The 18,450-nt window shown below is 46.0% G+C and overlaps 1 protein-coding gene across 1 annotated transcript in view; it reads left to right on the forward strand.

The window, feature by feature from the left end:
• Positions 1-18,450, forward strand: part of TMEM178B (transmembrane protein 178B) — a 337,430-nt gene that overhangs the window by 35,085 nt on the left and 283,895 nt on the right. The gene's annotated exons all lie outside the window — the stretch shown is intronic.

The following is an 18,450-nucleotide window of genomic DNA, read 5'->3' on the forward strand; positions in this document are numbered from 1 at the left end:
TCCACCGCCCCGCCCCGCCCCGTTCTTCACCGGCCGGTTTCTTCCCTTCAGTACACTTAACCCAGTCGACAGCTGTGCCTTTGTTAGTGTAACTTTCCTTTCCTAGATTGTAAGCATTGTAAAGGCAGGGACCAGGCCGGTTCCTCCTCACTGTCTAGGATGGTGCCTGGAAAACTGCAGGGGCTTCATAAACAGTCGTTGAATCACAAGTCAGACCTGTGCTGTTGGTCCTAAGACCCGTGCCGTGGCCTGAGGTGGGGCACTGTGTACTCAGGCACTGTGGCTTTCGACGATGTTGGTACAGAAGTCAACAATTGCCGCTTCTGCAAAAAATCCAATAGGATTTTAGAGGATTTCTGATCTGTTAATTAAAAGATGAGAATCTGACACCACTTTTTAAAAAAGCTAATTTATAGGACAAAGAAGGCACATGGTAGGAAAGATAATAATTAGATTTTTGGAACTTTTTTTTTTTTTTAAAGATTTTATTTATTTATATGACAGGGAGATAGAACACAAGTAGGCAGAGAGGCAGTCAGAGGGAGAAGGGGAAGCAGACTCCCTACTAAGCAGGGAGCCTGATGCCGGGCTTGATCCCAGGACCCTGAGATCATGACCTGAGCCGAAGGCAGACACTTAACGACTGAGCCACCCGAGGTACCCCAGGAACTTACTTCTTTAACACTTTTATTTTAAATAATATTTAAAAAGTCTGGTGTGTGGTTGTAGTTTCTTTATCCATTCTACAATTGTATGAATGTCCAGACGCTCTGTAGCTGGGATTTCAATGAAGTCCAGGCCCTGCCCTCAGAGGCTTATAGAGTCAATTACTGATTGAAGAAAGAACCTTTTCTGATAAATATGTCGTGAAAGTTCGATAACACAATTCAGAATGTACACTGCTGGAGAAGGACGTGTGAACGGTGATTTGAACTGTGTCGCTTCCACGTGGGTCATCGGACTTCATGGGCTGATGCGGCATTTTGACAGTCAGTAAACGTGCCTGCAGGTCCACATAGGAAACTAAAGGCCTGAAGAGGAGAAGCCGCTTAGTTAAGACCCCAAGCTCATCCATGCTTCGCCTTCCTGCAGTTCTCACCCTCCTCCTGGCTTTCCTTCCACCACCAAAGAAACACCTGGGACATAGCAGGAGATGAGTAAATACGCATGGAGTAGAGACTTTACCTTCAAGTGCAGAGGGTAATCCATTCCTCCGCAGGCATCGTTACGGACTGGCTGTCTGTGCTACGGACCGGCTGTCTGTGCTCTCCTCGCTCCCCTGATACATACGTCCAAGCCTGAAGCCCCAGTGTGGCTGCTTTTGGAGTAAGGGAGTCGTTAAGGTTAAATGCACGAGCTGAAAGGATTGGCGTCCTTAGAAGAGGAGACACCAGAGAGCCGGGTTGCTCTTTTCCCACGGCCCACGTAGAGGAGAGGCTGCCTGAGGACACAGCAGGAAAGCCAAGCCTGCCAGAACCTTGGTCCCCTTGGTCTTGGACGTCCCCACCTCCAGAGCTGTGAGAAGATAAACCCGTGTTGTCCGTCCAAGCGCCCAGCCTGTGGAATCTGGTGGGGCGGCTGAGCTAAGACAGCCTTGTGAAGCTTCTGCCTGCTGCTTGAAGAATATGGCATCTGCCATCCTCGTTTATCTAATACATTAATTTTCCATTTGTGTTTTATGGGATTGCTTCACGAATGGTATCTTTGCTGACAATTCCTGGGCCTAGGGGATGTTCCTTAGATACGGGCTGTGTCTTGCCTCAGCCGTGGAGAAACTAGCTTGCAGAGAATCAGAGAAGACAAATGTTGAAAGGTGGAGGGGAGGGAGGCTTGGGTGACTCAGCTCAAGTCCTGATCCCAGAGTCCCAGGATCAAGCCCAACCTGGGGGGGGGGGGGGGGGTGTCTCTGCTCAGCGGGTGCCCGCTTCTCCGTCTCCTTCCGCCGCTCCCCATGCTTGTGCTCTTTCACTCTTTTCTCTCTCTCAAATAAATAGATAAAATTTTTTTTAAAAGGTGGAGGGGATTTTCCAAATGTTAATTCTGGATTAAAAAGAGAACGAGGAAGAGTCAGAGCTGAAAGACGGTCCATCCTTTCCACAGATGTAATAGAGCTAGAACACTTAATAATAATCCTGGGAGGAAAGAGTTGGTGGATGGAGACGGCCATGAATTATGTTTCTATTTACTTTTCAATCACTAGAAATGAATCTTTGCATATATCAATATTTTCATTCTGATTACACCCTTCAGTAAACCAAAGTATGTCTCCTAATTTAAGAAGGAGCCGAAGTTGGAGATGCAATGTGGGGGGTTTGGGGGGTTGGGAAAGAAAAAATGAAAGAAGATGGGATTGGGAGGGAGACAAACCATAAAAGACTCAATCTCAGAAAACAGACTGAGGGTTGCTGGGGGGAGGGGGGTCGGGAGAGGGTGGTGGGGATATGGACCTTGGGGAGGGTATGTGCTATGATGCGTGCTGTGAAATGTGTAAACCTGGCGATTCACAGACCTGTACCCCTGAGGATAAAAATACGTTATATGTTTATTTAAAAAAATAAATTAATTAAAAAAAATTCAATTTATTCAATAGATAAAGGGCTATTCCGATTTTCTATTTCTCTTGTGACATATTTGGTAATTTGTCTTTCAAGGAATTTGTACATTTCATGTATTTTTCTCCCTCCCCCTGCTTTATTGAAGTGTAATTGACAAATAAAATTGTAAGATAGTTAAAAAAAAAAAAGAAGAAGAAGAAGGAGCCGAAGTTAACAATTTTGGCATTTGATGACATTAATCTTAGATTAGATGTGTGAGGGATGCACAGTTTGAAAAATCAATAATTCTTTTTTCCTGCTATTTGCAGACACCTGATCCTAAGGTTTTGCCCGGATGTATATAAACCCAGTGATAGGTGGTCAGGGAGAATTAACTCACGCAGGACCTTTTCATATGCTTTTTGGGCTAAGTCTTCTCTGGAAGATTTATTTGGTTTGGAACAGTTTATTTCCGGAAGTCACCTCCCTACTCTTACTACAGGATTAGAATTAAAAAATTGAGCAGTTGCAGGCCCAAGTACTGGTGTGTTCTCTCTTTTCCCTCTTGCTCCACGTTTGATGGGAGCACATCTCCACATCTCCCGCTCCGTGCCTCTGCGGGACCTAGGGAGGCCCCGTAACATCGAAACTCTTCCTCTAGCTCATTAGGGGAGAGAACTCAATGTGGACGTTTCTCGACAACCGGAATTCTGTTCTGCAAGGAGCCCCTCATCCAGTTGGCCAGGGTGATAAATGGCTTTTGCTGGGTGAGTGGCCAGGAAGCCTGTTTCCTTTATCTTACTGCTCAGGCCTCTCCTGTAGAGAAGAGGAGGAAAAGGAGGGAAATTATTCTGACTTGGGAACTTACTTTGCATTTTAGCCAGAGGCAGCCCACTGCCTATCAGCAACTGCTCCCTTGCTTCCAAATAGTATGTAGATTTCCCTGAAGCTGTCTAACAATCTTGAGTTGGCAGGAAGAGTTGGATGTCTGTTGAGAGCCGCTGAAGGCTGAGGGTGAGGCCCAAGGCCTGTTGACTTGGCTTGTTGGCGGGGGAGGGGGGAACTTCAACTCCTGCACGGGTCCCTCCAACTCCAAGAGTGGTTTGTACTGTCTAAATCCTTGTTTAACAGTGGTGTTCGTTTTGTTCTGACTCAGCTGCTCTAGTTAAAGGGGGAGGGGGCCGCTCAGATCTCTGTGCTCTGTCCCATCTGTCCCCTCACTGTCCATCTGTTCCCTGAGATCCCAGGACTCCACATAACACAGCTTGGAAAACCATCAAACTTGAAAACCATCAGACTTGAAAACCATTGGATTAGATAGGTGTGGAAGGGCCCAAGCGAGGGCATTGCCCAGCCAAATGACACTGCTGGGACCCTTTCTTCTTCCCTTGTCATGTCTCTCTCTGGGAGCATCCTTCCAAAAGGGTGATTAGAGTGACCAGTCAGAGTCCATCCCCACTGGAAGGGGAACCCCTCCCTCAGAGCTCCTTCAGTGTGTCTGCTTCTCTGGGGCCCCGATTGTTGTCTACCTTGGTGGTGATTTGGGCCATCTCAGGCCAACTAAGCTGCTTCTTCTTCTTCTTCTTTTTTTTAAAGATTTGATTTATTTGACAGAGAGAGATCACAACTAGACAGAGAGGCAGGCAGAGAAGGGGGGGGAAGCAGGCTCCCTGCTGAGCAGAGAGCCCGATTCTGGGCTTGATCGCAGGACCCTGAGATCATGACCTGAGCTGAAGGCAGAGGCTTAACCCACTGAGCTACCCAGGCGCCCCCCCAACTAAGCTTCCTGAGGCCTGAGACAACAGCATACTCATCACATCTCTTCAGCACCAAAACAGCATGTTGCATGTAATAGAGACCCATGAAATGCTTGCAGAATTGAGTTGGAAAAAGAAACATTTTCTGTGGTCACTGTTTTATCATCACGTGAGCTGAATAACCCCTGTTTTGCAAGTACAGTAATTGGGCCACCTGAGGCCGTGAGGAGATTATTTAGGTAATATAATTTGTGTACAGAAATGCTATGTAAAAATCTAAAAGCATGAGCCTATTGTCTTGCTATTTTTCACAGTTAAGGGCATTTTAGTATAGGGATCAAAGATGGCATATAATTGGGGTAAAGAGGAAGCCTTGAGTTTTCCAGGTCTGACAGTGGATGGCCACAGAAAATCACTGGTTAATGTGTGAAGGCCTCAAGGAAGAAGTGTTTGAATTCATTCCACTAGTAGGAACCCTCTTTAAGCATCGCATTGTGCTAGTGGCTGAGGGGACATCCCCAACATTTCTGGGTCCTGCCTTACATCCTCTCCGCCATCTTGTGCCCCAGCCATTGCTGGGCCACCAGCCTCCCACAGGTGTAACCAACAGCGTCTGACTTCAGCTGCACCACGTCTCTCTCTCTGCCCAAGGGTTTCTGGAAGTCACCCTTGGAAGGCCTGCTGGATCTCATGTCTGTGCCACTTGGAAGTGCAAAGAAATCGATATCCCATGGACCAATCCTTGGCCAATAAGGGATGGGAACTGGTGATAAAATGCTCTCTCCTGTCATTTGGGTGAATGATTCTGAGGCCTAGTCTGTTCATCTTCAAGGGGCCCAATGTGATTGAGCCCTGGTGAGCCATACAGTGACCTGGTCATTGATACACCTTTGTGGTGGCTTTCTCTCTCCCCTAATTCTCCACTCCAGCCCCTAGGGTCCATCCCAAATATCCTGCCACATATAAACTGTTAGCACAGACTCTACTGTTATTGGGTAAGTCAAGGGAATTCAGGGGAAGAAAGAATGTGGCAGGGGGATGCCTGGGTGGCTAAGTGGGCTGAGCATCTGCTTTTGGCTCAGGTCATGATCCCAGGGTCCTAGGATTGAGCCCTGCATTGGGCTCCCTGCTCAGTGGGGAGCCTGCTTCTCCCTCTGCCTACTGCTCCCCTTGTTGTGCTCTCTCTCTCTCTCTCTCTCTCTCTGACAAATAAATAAATAAATAAAGCTCTTAAAAAAAAAAAAAGAAGGTAGGATTTTTTCCTGTTCTTCAAGAGTGTATTAACCCTTTGGGGAGTGTTGTTGCAACTTTGGTTACTTTAGAGGGGTATCACACAGGAAGAGGCCACAGTGGGTGATTCAGACAGGGCAGGTGCTAGTGCAGAAAGGAGAAGAGAAAGTCAGTTTGAATGGGGCTTGGGGACCAAGCAGACCCTGGGAAAGAGCTCAGTGGGCAGAGGAGACTTCCATGTTAACGGTAGGGGTGAGCAGAAAAGCTGGCTTAGGGTTATTTGAGGGAGAGAACGGAAGATTGGAATCCGAGTTACTGGATTGGGAACATTCCCAAATGTCAGGCCTGTGCTTTCCAACTTTCCTTGGCTTTGCTGAAAAGTGAGAGTTGCCTTAGGGAATTTGAAAACTTGGGTTGGAGGGTTAGTCTGGGAAAGAAAGACAAAGGGATAAAGACCTGTTGAGACCTAAAAATGGGGGTCAGGTGAATGAGGGGCAAAGTTCAATGCATTGGGTCTCTGCTTGGAGCATTCCCTAGGGGACTACACAGAACGGCCTTAATGGGGCTCTGACCTCTGAAAAAGTAGGCCCACCTGTAAGGTTTAGGGTAGTGTTTAAATTGGGCGGTGGTCCTCGTGGACCTGCAGCGTCAACTGAAGTTACTTTATCATAATTTTATTTAAATGTGTATAAAGTAAAGCGAAGTATAAACTTCTAATAGTAAAGCTCTTACGTATTCATAAAACCAAAAAAAATTGACACATTAAAAACAGATACAGTGACAAAACCAGTAAGATTCCAATAACAACACGAATTCAATGTGATGGGTGATGTTTTGTGCTAACATGGGACCACTGTTGCCTAGCTTAGACAGAACTCCAACACTCCGGCCTGCTTCTCGGCTTGAACCACTGAGAAACTTCTTTTTGCCCAGCTGGCCCTGATGAAATGCCATGTTTGCCTAAGGGGGCCGCTCTTTTCTCATTAGCCAAAGACCACACACTTGGTCTTTGCACCAACACGGCCCTAAGGATAAAGCAAAGCTGGGCGCTGACCTCCGTGTGGCCCAGGGTGGGAGGGGCAGCACCCACAGGAGGTCGCGAGATGGAGGCAGGAGGTGGGAAGAAGTCTGGGGACAGAGTGACAATGTCTCAACAAGAACAAGAGGGCTGCCGGGATCAAATGTTTTAGTTCAGCTGGGGCGCTGACGCCAATTTCTTTGGCTATGAAATTCCAATGAGATGGGGACGTAGAGATGTTTCTGGATCAAGGGACTTCTGTGTGGCATCTGCGGTGGAGTAGAATATTAGTAAGATATTACATGACTTACAGTCTCCTGTGCAATTTTATGAAATTATTGTATTGCAAGGATTCCTTCCCATGGGAGGGAGCTGAGTGGTGAAGCTCTGATGCTGTGTGTGGGGGGTCCCTCCGCACTTAAATGCTTCCAATCGCCATCTGCCATCCGGGTTTGTCCACACCCCTGCTCCGCCCCTTCTATTTAAGGCTTCTCTGGTGGGGCTGACCTGAGACTTCAGGATGCCTCCCTGCCAGGGTGGGCTGTGCTGGGAAGGGCCCTTTTCCCTTCACACCTAGAATCAGGGCCTGGAGCTAAGGTGGCCGGTTTTATTCGCCACTTCTCCATCCCCTGTGTGGCTGGGGGAATAATAATCCGACTTTATTGCGGATGAATGAGTTGGTATACATTAAGTGTTTGAATGCTGAGCCTACCGGAAGATTTCCACGGTTCATGATGGCAATGACCTCGATCCTGGAATCAGTGATGTTTGACCTGGGCCCGAAGCTCTGGGCTTGCTGTCGGCAGGATCTTCGGCAGGTTCTGCAGGAGGAACGGATTCTGCTAAAAAGGCCACACCGGGGTATGAACATCCGTAAATGATCACGAGCCCTCATTATTTCAGACCTTATTAATTGTTGTGCTTCGACTATGTGGACAGGTAGATTTTGCCTTTGCGAAGAAAAAAGGGTGTTGAAGGAATGGTGTGAAGAAAACAGCGTAAACAAAATGAAAAGGGCCTTGTCCGAGGCACTTCAGAAAATCTAACAGTTTTTTGCATTAAAAAACATGCTAATTATGTGTCTCTCCTATCTATTCTAGAAGGTCCCCAAGGACCATTATTGGGCACAGTTGGCTCCCAAGATATTTTGCTGAGTCAGACAGGCCCCTGTCTTAGTTCGAGGTCCCTCCAAGTGCATCCAGAGGCGAGGACAGGAGGAAGCCCCGCAGGGGAATGAGATGGGAGAGCCGCTGAGTGGGTTATTGCTGCGGGCAGCTGGGGCTCAGTCCCAACAGAACTCTGGGAAACTGCAGAAAACGCTTCTGCTTTCTCCAGCCGGCTGGTGACCTATTAATCCGTGAATCCTTGTGTTAAGGCACTTCCTGTCTGTCCCCTACGGTCCCAGAGCGCTCTAGTAGCCAGAGAGCTTTTAGGTACAGACCTGTGGGTTTCGGGCCTTGGGGGCGGGGACTGAGGAGCTCTGGGGGCACGTAGGTGGGGTCTAAACCCTTTTCAAGTCACATGTCCTGTGCAACCCCTATAGCTCCTGTTGGCACTCAGCAAACATTGTAATTAATATGCTTGTTGCATATTGCAGATATATTTGCTAAATGTCCTAAGTGGGGAATTCCTATCTTGGTGATTCCCTGTTTGGTCCAGTCTCAGAAATGGGGGTGGGGTGAGAGGGAGGAGGGGCTGGTGAAGGGAGCCAGCACCTGGAACATGAGGGGGCCCTTGGGTTGGATCTCCCCTCCTTCCGATTAGCTATCCACCGCATGGAAGGGGTCACATGTCTCTGTGAACGAGGGCTGGAGCAGGGCTGGGCTCTGCTTAACCCCGTGGCATGGAAAGGTTAGCAGAGCATAGTCTGCTTTCATAGCTAGTCCAGCTGGAATGGTACAGGGGCCTGATTTTATGCAGGGGAGGGCGGGAGGGCGAAGCGGGGTGGAGGTGGATTATGGATCTGTTGTTTTGGCAAGGGCGGTGTCTTCCTACATATTTGTAGGCGGAATTTAGGGGTAATAGCATTGGGAGGCCTGGGTAGAGCAGAGAGAGGTGGTATCAGTGGTGTGATATGGGGCACCTGGAAGCCAGAAGCCTCGGGTGGAGGTTCAAGTTAAACCTGTTTCATCTGCGGGAGGTAATAGGTAATTTACCAGGTTGTGAGGATTGGAGGAGCAGATGTAGCTGTTAAATGCACTCCTGTCCTTGGTTGGTTGTTTTTTTTAAATGGTGGTATATTTTCAAAGTTTGCATTTAATAAAATGCTTTTAATAAAATCCTGCAACACAATATGATTATGCTATTTACAAGATTATTGCAGGTCTTGTAAAAACATTAATTCAGAATATAAATAGGACACAAATCTTTAAAATTAATTTTATTCTTCTTAATCAAAGGAAAACAGTGGTAGTAAAATATAACTAAAAGTGTCCTAAAGAAAAAAACTGGTCTTTTTCCTCTCCTTTCCCACACCAGCTTTTCAGATTTTGGGTTTCCTTCTGTATCACCATATTTTAAAAAAAATCTGCTGCTTCTTAGGCAGTATTAGATAGTACAGATCAACTTCCTGATACAGCTGATTTAATTTAAATATTTATACCCCACCCTCATCCACTCCCCTCTTATTTTCTCAGTGTAACTATATCACCATTTTTGGTTAAATCCTTTGTCAGTGTTTTTATTATTAAGACTAGGTATCATTTACTTTTGAGCCGCCTTAGGTACTGTGATTATATGTATTTCTTGTACATTGTTTTATTGCCTAGAGGTCATAATGGCCTTTAAAAAATTTTGCTCAGTACTTCATGTATCTACTGCTTATTTCTCCCTGAGAGTCCAATAGATCTGTCGATATCTATCAATATTGTTTCCCAGACATCTCAACAGGGAAGTCCTCAAAGTTTCATTTGCCCCTCTGAGACCTCTTTCATTCCTGCTCTGGTTGGTTTCTCTTTAGGGAGGTCCTAGGATTTGACCACTCTTGTGGTTACATTCCCTTTTCCATAGAGGTCATGTCATTTTTTTCACGTTTATTTATTTATTTAGCTGTAACACATTCTGTGGTAGCTTCTTTAAAAAGTGTATTTTTGAGGAGCAACTCGGTGGCTCAGTCAGATAAGCCTCAGACCCTTGTTCTCAGCTCAGGTCTTGATCTCAGGGTTGTGAGTTCGAGTCCCACGTTGGGCTCCACACTGGATTTAGAGCCTACTTAAATTATTTGCTTGAAAATGACTTTATTCTCTTGGTTGATAGTTTGACTAAGTAGAGAATGTTAAATTGAAATGAATGATGTCTCAAATGTGAGAGAATGTATCTGTTCGTCTCTAGGTAATGAAGTGTGATGCCACTTACCTAGTTACTTTGTAGGAGATCTGGTTCCCCTCCTCTGCCCCATGCACCTGTTGCTCAGAACTACTGAGTGCCTTGAGGCTCGGCAGTGAATCCTCCCTTATCATCCTCCTCCTCCTCCTCCTCCCTTATCATCCTCCTCCTCCATCCTTGAGGTTAAGTCCATTCAGTTTCCTTCTTCCACCTGCCTTTGTTTTCCAAAAACTTGTTGAAAAACTTGTTGAAATCTTTCTTGAGTTGGTGTCTCCTCCTGTTCTTTATCTCTGCGGGATTGTAGCCTCTTTGTGTTCCAGAACTACTTTCCCTCCGCTGGTAGAATTGCTGGGAGGAGTAAAACAAGTGTATTTGACCTGCTCCGTCTAATTAGAACTATGTTACTAGAAGTAAATGAGAGCAGCCTGAAAATTCCCCCTGGAAAATAATATACTCAAAGTCTTTGATTTAAAAGGTAAATAAGACTTTGGGCAAGAAAAGCGCACGGCAGAGCAGGGTTAAGGGGGAAAAAAAAAAAAAAGAAGACATGGAAAAAGGACAGAAGAGGGCTGAGAGAGAGAAGCCTCAGGGAGGGACTTAATGCAACCTATGAAGAAGGAAAAAAGTTGAAATCCAGGCCTGTCCTGTCTAGTGTGGGCTGCTCATCCACTGTGGAGGAGGGAATTGTTATTGATAATGGATTTATCAATGGGCCATGACTGTAGCATCTTTATCAAGGGCTGTTATGTAGAAGAATTTATATGCTTGCCAGCCCCAGAGGGCCCTAAGGATACAGGACTATAAAACAAAGGAATTGATTATGCAAAACAAACCCCGTCCTGTCCTAGGAAAGGTGCCAACCCTCCGTCAGAGGAGTTCCACTGGTATCCTCGAAGATGGAATGTGGGTCCAGTGGCACACGAATGTGCTGTCAGGACTGAAGACTTGAGTTCAAATGTGATTTCACAGATGTAGTCAATCCCGATGGTAGGCAAGACCACCACGGATGGGGCTTTCCCTTTTTCACATTGTCCATATTTTTCTTCTTTCTCCACTCTTCTTTGGGAATCTGAAGGCTCAGAATGAAAGAACCGGAAAAGCTCATTTACGTAGCTATAAAGGTAACCACTGTGGCATGTTTGTTTCTATAGTCACAGTAGTTCTGCCCATTTCCAGGCAGATCAAGGCCACTGTCAGAGTAAGGACAAACGTCTAAACTCTGGAAATAGCAGTCTTGGTCAGCCAGAGGCCTCTGTCTGAGTTTCTGTCTAGTTTCACACTCATTTTTATACCGAATATTCTGATCATACCCCGCCTCTTTTCCTTTAATAATCTTCTTAAGGTTTGTCTTAAGGTTCTTGTGAGTCCCCTGAATGGGGCCCCACTTGTCTTGGCCTGCTTTTCCTGTCTCTTGGTGCTCTGTTGGAAACAGAGGAAACAGAGGAAAAAAGAAATTATGCCCAGGTTGTAGAAGAGTGCTGTTTTGGAATCTGATAAGGCAGGGAGAGTAACGCTAAGATGGGCTGGGTGTTCAGGTGATCAGGGGAGACCCTTCCTTGTCTTCTGACCAGTGCTGGGGTCGGTGGTGGAACTGTCTGCGATTTGAAGATCCCCTGACGACCGTACTGTACCGGTTATCCTTAATTAGCCATGGCCGCAAACAGGAACATGAGTGATCCCTCCTCTCAGACCCCACACATCATCCCCCTGAGGGAGTCCAAGGGAAAAGCACATCATGCAGGGGAGAATACAGCTGTTGTGGTGGTGCACCTGCTTCAGAGGGATGTGGGGTTTAATCCCCTTGTCTCCACTAGTGGCTGCTTCCAGCTCCAGTAGACCCTGAACTTGTGAGCCTCCATTTCCTTGGCTATATAATGAGGGAGACAGAGAGCTCTGCAATCTTTTGATCTAGGACATTCTGTGACATTAGCCACAGATCTATAGAATTAGAACTGCAAGCTGGTTAACCCTTTCTTAGAGTGACCTTAAACATTCAGTTTTTAAAAGTTTCAAAGGAATGAACTTTTTTCTCCATGGACTCATTTTAGTCTGATAATGAATATCAAATATAAAGAAGCCATTAGCTTTTTTGCCCCCTACCCCTTTTTAGTATCGACATTCTCCTCTAGACTTTCTACTCCAGGAGGATAGGACTCTTGTTTATTTTGTATTATTATTATTACTATTATTTTAAAAGACTTTTTAAAGTAATCTCTACACCCAGTGTGGGGCTTGAACTTACAACCCTGAGACCAAGAGACCAAGAGTCACATACTCTACTGACTGAGACAGCCAGGAGCCCCCGTTTCTTGTTTTAAAGTTCCTTCCCAGCATGTGCCTGTCCATATTCCTGGAAGGGAGAGTTGATCACATTTTGTTTCCTCTGCACCTAGCACAGTGCCAGACGTGTGATAAATATTGGTTGAATCGATGCCTACCATATGGTATTCTAAGTATTGTGAGTGTTTGAAGTTGCAACAAAAACCAGGTAGAGATAGGAGTCTTGTATTTTCTTTTTTCTAAGAAAAAATATAGGTGAAATAAAAACCTTTCAAAGGAGATTACAAAGCTGTTTTCTTTCTCATTACTCATCACTTTCCTCCTCCCCCAAATTTCCAGTCTTATTATCTCACCAAACAGAGTCAAAAGAGGAGGAAAAATACAAAAGGAGAACTTCCAGAATTTCCTAGGCTACTTACTCTCCCCCTTTTTTTGGGGGGGGTGTCCTTTTTGTGCTTTGGTTTATTGGGTAACCAAGGGTAAGAGAAATCTGAGGCCCCCTATCAGGATGTTAATGAGTTGTTTCTTGTCAAAAGAATTTAAAAAACGGTTCTGAGAAAATGTCTGTGTTTGATTTAGAGGAGAACTTCTGTCTCAACCCCTGTTTGGTTATTTGACATTCTCGGTTGTCTCCACCTAGCTCAAAAGGTGTTACGACATTTAAAGAAATTATTAAAGCAAAAAATTTTTTTAGTAGAGTTCAAGACCTATATGCCATGCATCAAGAGGAGGAGGCATGAGCATAAAATCTGGGAAACCGGGGCGCCTGAGTGGCTCAGGGGGTTAAGCCTCTGCCTTCAGCTTAGGTCATGATCTCAGGGTCCTGGGATTGAGCCCCACATTGGGCTCTCTGCTTGGCAGGGAGCCTGCTTCCCCCTCTCTCTCTGCCTGCCTCTCCGTCTACTTGTGATTTCTCTCTCTGCTCCCTAGCTACCTGGATGAAGGTGAGGTCCTGTGCCCTGCAGACCATCTGAAACTCACTGGAAAATAAAGTTGCTGTTTTAATTATAGTTGGCATTTGGAATTCTCCAGGTGAAGGAGGTCAGTTTGCTAGAAAATGTCTCTTGGCGCTGGAGGCTCAGGAAATAAGAATGGGCCAGAGACAAAGTTGTACTTACCTATTAAAGTATGTCTCTGGAGTTTCTCATGGACCCAGAGGTAACCTTGTCTTCTATTAGTAGATCTTGTGACTCTAAGTGGAGGCCACCATGCTTGGTGAAGAGCGCTCCCTTAAAGGGCTCTGGGCTAATTGGGAGTAGGAAAGAAGCCAGACATTTATTAAGAGATGACAGATTGGGGCGCCTGGGTGGCTCAGTGGGTTAAGCCGCTGCCTTCGGCTCAGGTCATGATTTCAGGGTCCTGGGATCAAGTCCCGCATCGGGCTCTCTGCTCGGCAGGGAGCCTGCTTCTCTTCCTCTCTCTCTGCCTGCCTCTCCGTCTACTTGTGATTTCTCTCTGTCAAATAAATAAATAAAATCTTTAAAAAAAAAAAGAGATGACAGATTTTGTGGAATGAGTGGTAGGATGGTCAGATTAGTGTGTTTGGAGCTCAGAGGAAGGAGTGGCTGTCTTGGACTGGAGTGGAGAAAGAGGACCTCGGAGAAGGTGTGTCTGATAGGACACCTGGTTTGCAGGTGAGCGAGCGGAGAGGTCTGGGAAGAGCATTCCACGCTGAGGAACAGCATGAGCTGGAGCTCAAGACCAGCAGTGTGTGGGCAACCTGGACAGCCGGGTGTGGTGATGGCGCGTGTAGGGGATTAAGGAGAGAGGAGGCAGGAACTGAGGCGTGAACAGCCTTGGAGAAGTGCTGTCTGAATCTGGAATGTCTTCTCCTGAACCTGATCCCATCTATTCCTCCCCCTCAACACCTCCTACTTTGTTTTGGGTTTACATGGAAACCCACTGGGAACCTACTGCTGTGGCAATGAGCAGTCCGTGATGCTTCTGATCAAGGAAATGACCTGTCTCGGAGGCAATTATATAAGAACTTATGAATTATTATTATTATTTTTTAAAGATTTTATTTGTTTATTTGACAGAGCAAGAGGGAGCACAAGCAGGGGGAGCGGCAGGCAGAGGGAGCGGGAGAGCTGAGCAGGGAGCCTCACACGGGGCTTCATCCCAGGACCCCGGGATCATGACCTGAACTGAAGGAAGCTGTTTAACCAACGAAGCCACCCAGATACCCCAGAACTTATCAGTTCATTTTGTTTTGTCCTGTTTATAGTTGCAGGCATTTGATAGACAGCAGACGTGCTGGATTGGGTTGGTGATTAGTGTTTAATTCACAGGGTCAGGTGGGGATCTTGGTCTAGTAACACCCTGGGGAATTTTGAGATTTGAGTCCCTGTCATGCCTGAGAAGAGACCCCTTTTCTTCTTCCTCCCACCCCCACCCCAGAGTGTTTGTGGGGCCAGTCAATTTGGTGACCAAAAATTAGGATGTCTGATGTACCTCTGCTACCTTCAGCCCTGGTGACACTGGAACCTCACAGGCCATTGACAGTGAAAACCAGGGAAAGCCTTGTAGTTGAGAAATGGGGTGTGACTGTCACCTGTCCTAGCTTCTCCTCATTGGACACAGTGGCCACCAGCACAGAGGAGTTGTCTCACCCCTTGGGTGTTTGGTTTACTTATGTCCTCTCTTCTGTGTTGAGTCTAGTTAGTTCTTTCTCCCTCCCCACTCCAGGTTTAGCTTGGAAAGGGCTTTTGATCTAAAAAGATTTTTTGGTAAATTTGACTCATGGAGGCACTGTTTTGCATACTTCTGTAGTGGGTTGAATGGTGGCTTCCAAAAAAGAGATGTGGAAGTCCTACCTCCTGGAACCTATGAAGATGCCTTATTTAGAAAAAAACGTCTTAGCAGATGTAATTAAAGATCTCATGATGAGGTCATCTTGGATTTAGTGTGGGCCCAGTGACAGGTATCCTTATAAAAAGAGAGCATGCAGAGCTATGAAGATACCCAGAGGTAAAGGCCTTGTGAACATGGAGGCAGAGATTGGAACACTGGGATGGAAGGATTGCTGGCAAACCATCACAAGCTAGGAGAGGCATGGATCCTTCTAGAAGGAGCTAACCCTGATGACACCTTGATTTTGGACTTCCAGCCTCCAGAACCAAGAGAAAGTAAATTTCTGTTTTAAGCCACCCAGTTTATGATAAATTCGTTATGGCGGCCCTGGGAAATTACAACATCCATGGGTAGAGCTTCCTCTTGCCTTTGTGGTCCAAGCCCCTCTAGCCTCCCTGAGTGGATGTCTTTGATTATTTAGAGGTTCTTCACTTTTCCTTGTCTGTGTGGTTTTCATGCTTGTAGAGTTAGGTTTCCCTCTCAGGGTCTATTGGCCCTGACAACTGTCACTATCTGAGTGAGCCTGAGGTGAACCACAGGACATACAAAGTCTTGGTTCTTTTCCTCCAAAGGCTGTGTTGATTCTAGTGTACCAGCTATTGTTTCCTTTACTAATTAAGGGACTATGTTATCTGTTCTTCGATCTGGGACACTTTTAAGTGTTAAAGGGGACACTGTTGATATTTGTAACAAGTGGGTTGGCCCCAGACAGACCAGGACATCTGGTCACCCTTCTCATTGGCCCTATCTAGATACCAAGTACCAGTCCCATCGGGCCTACTTTCTGGTCTTGTCAGTGTTAGTGCAGAATGATTGCTTGGTCAGCCTTAGGGGACTGAGAACTGCAGCACTGTTAGGAACCATTGGCCTTCCTAGTCTAGCCTTTTCTCTTATTCTCTTGTTTTTTCCAGAGGTCGACTTTCTTCTTAGCTCCGGGGTTATGGAAAGTGTTTGGTCATCAGACCTCTTCAGTAAGGCAAAGCAGCCCCCAGACACCTTGCTTGTGCCCATTTTGCCACTAAGCATTTTAAAAATGCTTCTTGCAGAAAAATGCAAGAAGATCACAGCTATTTTGGAAGTACCATCAATTAACTTGGAGCCTTTAAAACTCAAAGTGTGTTAAATTATTAATCCGTGCGAGAAACAAGAGCAAAGTGTTTGTCATGTTTCATACATTAATACTGCATGGGGCTGCCTCTTGAACCATCTGGACGGCAGAATCCCCGGGCCCTTTATGAGGGTGGTAGGCAGTTGCTGGAGTTGTTTTGTGATTCCCACACCATTGCCACTGCTGAGAGAACAAAGAGTCTTCTGTCGGATGTTCCTCCACAGGGTGGAAGCTGCACTGTGTTCTCTAAAATTAGCCTCTTTTTCTCTGGCATTGTCACAATCAAGCCTTCGAGGAGGATACTTGCCATCACCCCTGATGACCTAGAAATATCAATTGCCATTCAGCGGTATGATCTGAGATCTATGGCCCATGTTGTTCCTCAGGAGAAATGGATGACCTGGCATGATGTTTCAGTTCCTAGGTGAGAATTAGGGTCTGAGGTCTCTCCTGTGAAAATCTTTGAACTCCCACAGGACCTTGTGGCCGTATTTAGAGAAGCTGCCACCAGCCGCCCCAGGGTATTGGGCTGCATGGCCGCTGATCCATTTCAGGGATGCCCTTGGGTGGGGATTGTGTTGACAGGTTCATTCATGTGTTCTGGGCACCTAGCATGGCGCGCAGCAGCTGGGAAATGTGTAGTAGATGAATGAATGACTGATAGAAGAGGTTCAGTGTTTCCATTCACAGAAGCCACCAGTGGCTGAAAATGAGATCCCACGTGAGAAATACTCATATTCCCAATGTGCTTCTTTATTTGGCTAGTTGCATTTAAATTCTTTTTAAAATTGTGACATAACATATATACAGCGCCCGGATTTGTAGTGATCTCCGTTTAACTTACTTGTGCACACATCCCTGTTCCCACCACTCAGCTCAAGATAACCTTGGCCGTACACAAGAAGGCTCTCCTGCGCCCCCTTCCTGTCAGCGGCTCCTGCCAGATGCAACCACAGTCTTCTGTGACCGGGTTGGCTTTGCTTGTTCTTGAACTTGATATAAATGACAGTAATAGTATGTGGTCGTTTGTGCTTGGCTTCTTTCACTCAATGTTATGTCTGTGAGATTCATCCAAGTTGTTAATTGCTATGTAGCAGCCGGGAGGTATCCCATTATATGAATATACCACAGTCTATCCATTCTGGTTGGGCCATTTCCAGCTTTGGCTATTATGAATGGAACTTAAGAATATTGTCGTACATGTCTCTAATTGTACATCCATTCTCAAAGTTCATGTTTTACTTATAAGGAGGCAGAGGAGGGAAACAGTAAGCATTGATACTTACCGAAAGGTTCCTGGATGCTAGGAACGATCGTAAGCAACGAAGCAAACCCTCGTAGCCACAGCCCATGTGTGCTTTTTATCATTCCATCAATGTTTGCCAACTTCGTACCTTAATTAGAGAAAACTCTACAAGCAAGACAACCTTAGAAATACGAGTTGATGTGATCAGTCGGCATCTGAAGTTATCCAACTTTATATTGTAGCTTCCTCCCTCCCCGTCTCACCCTTCCCTGCTGCTCATCCCGTCGCTAGGATGGGCGCTCTCCAGATTTTGGGCTGAATTCCCAATGGCCAGTTTTGTGCCTCGCCCTGGTAGATGCTCAGTAGATATTTTTACTTATAAGGAAAATGTTCTTTTTTTAAAAAAATATTATTTATTTATTTATTTGACAGAGATCACAAGTAAGCAGAGAGACGGGCAGAGAGAGAGGAAAAGGGAAGCAGGCTCTCTGCTGAGCAGAGAGCCCGATGTGAGGCTCCATCCCAGGACCCCCATGACCCAAGCGGAGGGCAGAGGCTTTAACCCACCAAGCCACCCAGGCACCCCAAGGAAACTGTTCTTAAAAATTATTCTTTAGCAAGTTGTTTTTGAATCTCTGAGACATTTTGCCACCATTGTGGTCTTGGACCAGTCTAACCCAACATTTTATTACCAAACTAGAATTCTATGGTGGCCGCCTCGCCAAGACCTCATACATTCCTCTAAGAGAGCAGCTCTCTCCACGTGTTTGCTGGGGCTTTAGTGCTCTTTGTACTGTTAACCTAATAAGCAGATTAAAAGTTGAAAAAAAAATTGAGTCTTAATTAACATACCAAAAAATGCCCAGATCTCAACAAAATTCTGTGTGTGTTGACAGTTGGTTGTGACTATCCCCTCAATAAGAAGCAGGCTATTTCTGTCACCCCATGTGCATTCTGTCCTCAGTTTCCACCTCTCCCCAACTGTGGGCAGCCACAGACCTGACTTCTTCCGGTAGAGATTCCTTTGTCCTGTTCGGGACTGTATAGGAATGGGAACGTGTGGTATGTGCCTAGCTGTGATCAGCCTCTTTTGCTTCTCA

This window comes from Mustela putorius, unplaced genomic scaffold, assembly GCF_011764305.1.
Source record: "Mustela putorius furo isolate JIRA1106 unplaced genomic scaffold, ASM1176430v1.1 tig00003845_pilon_pilon_pilon, whole genome shotgun sequence".
Taxonomy (NCBI): domain Eukaryota; kingdom Metazoa; phylum Chordata; class Mammalia; order Carnivora; family Mustelidae; genus Mustela; species Mustela putorius.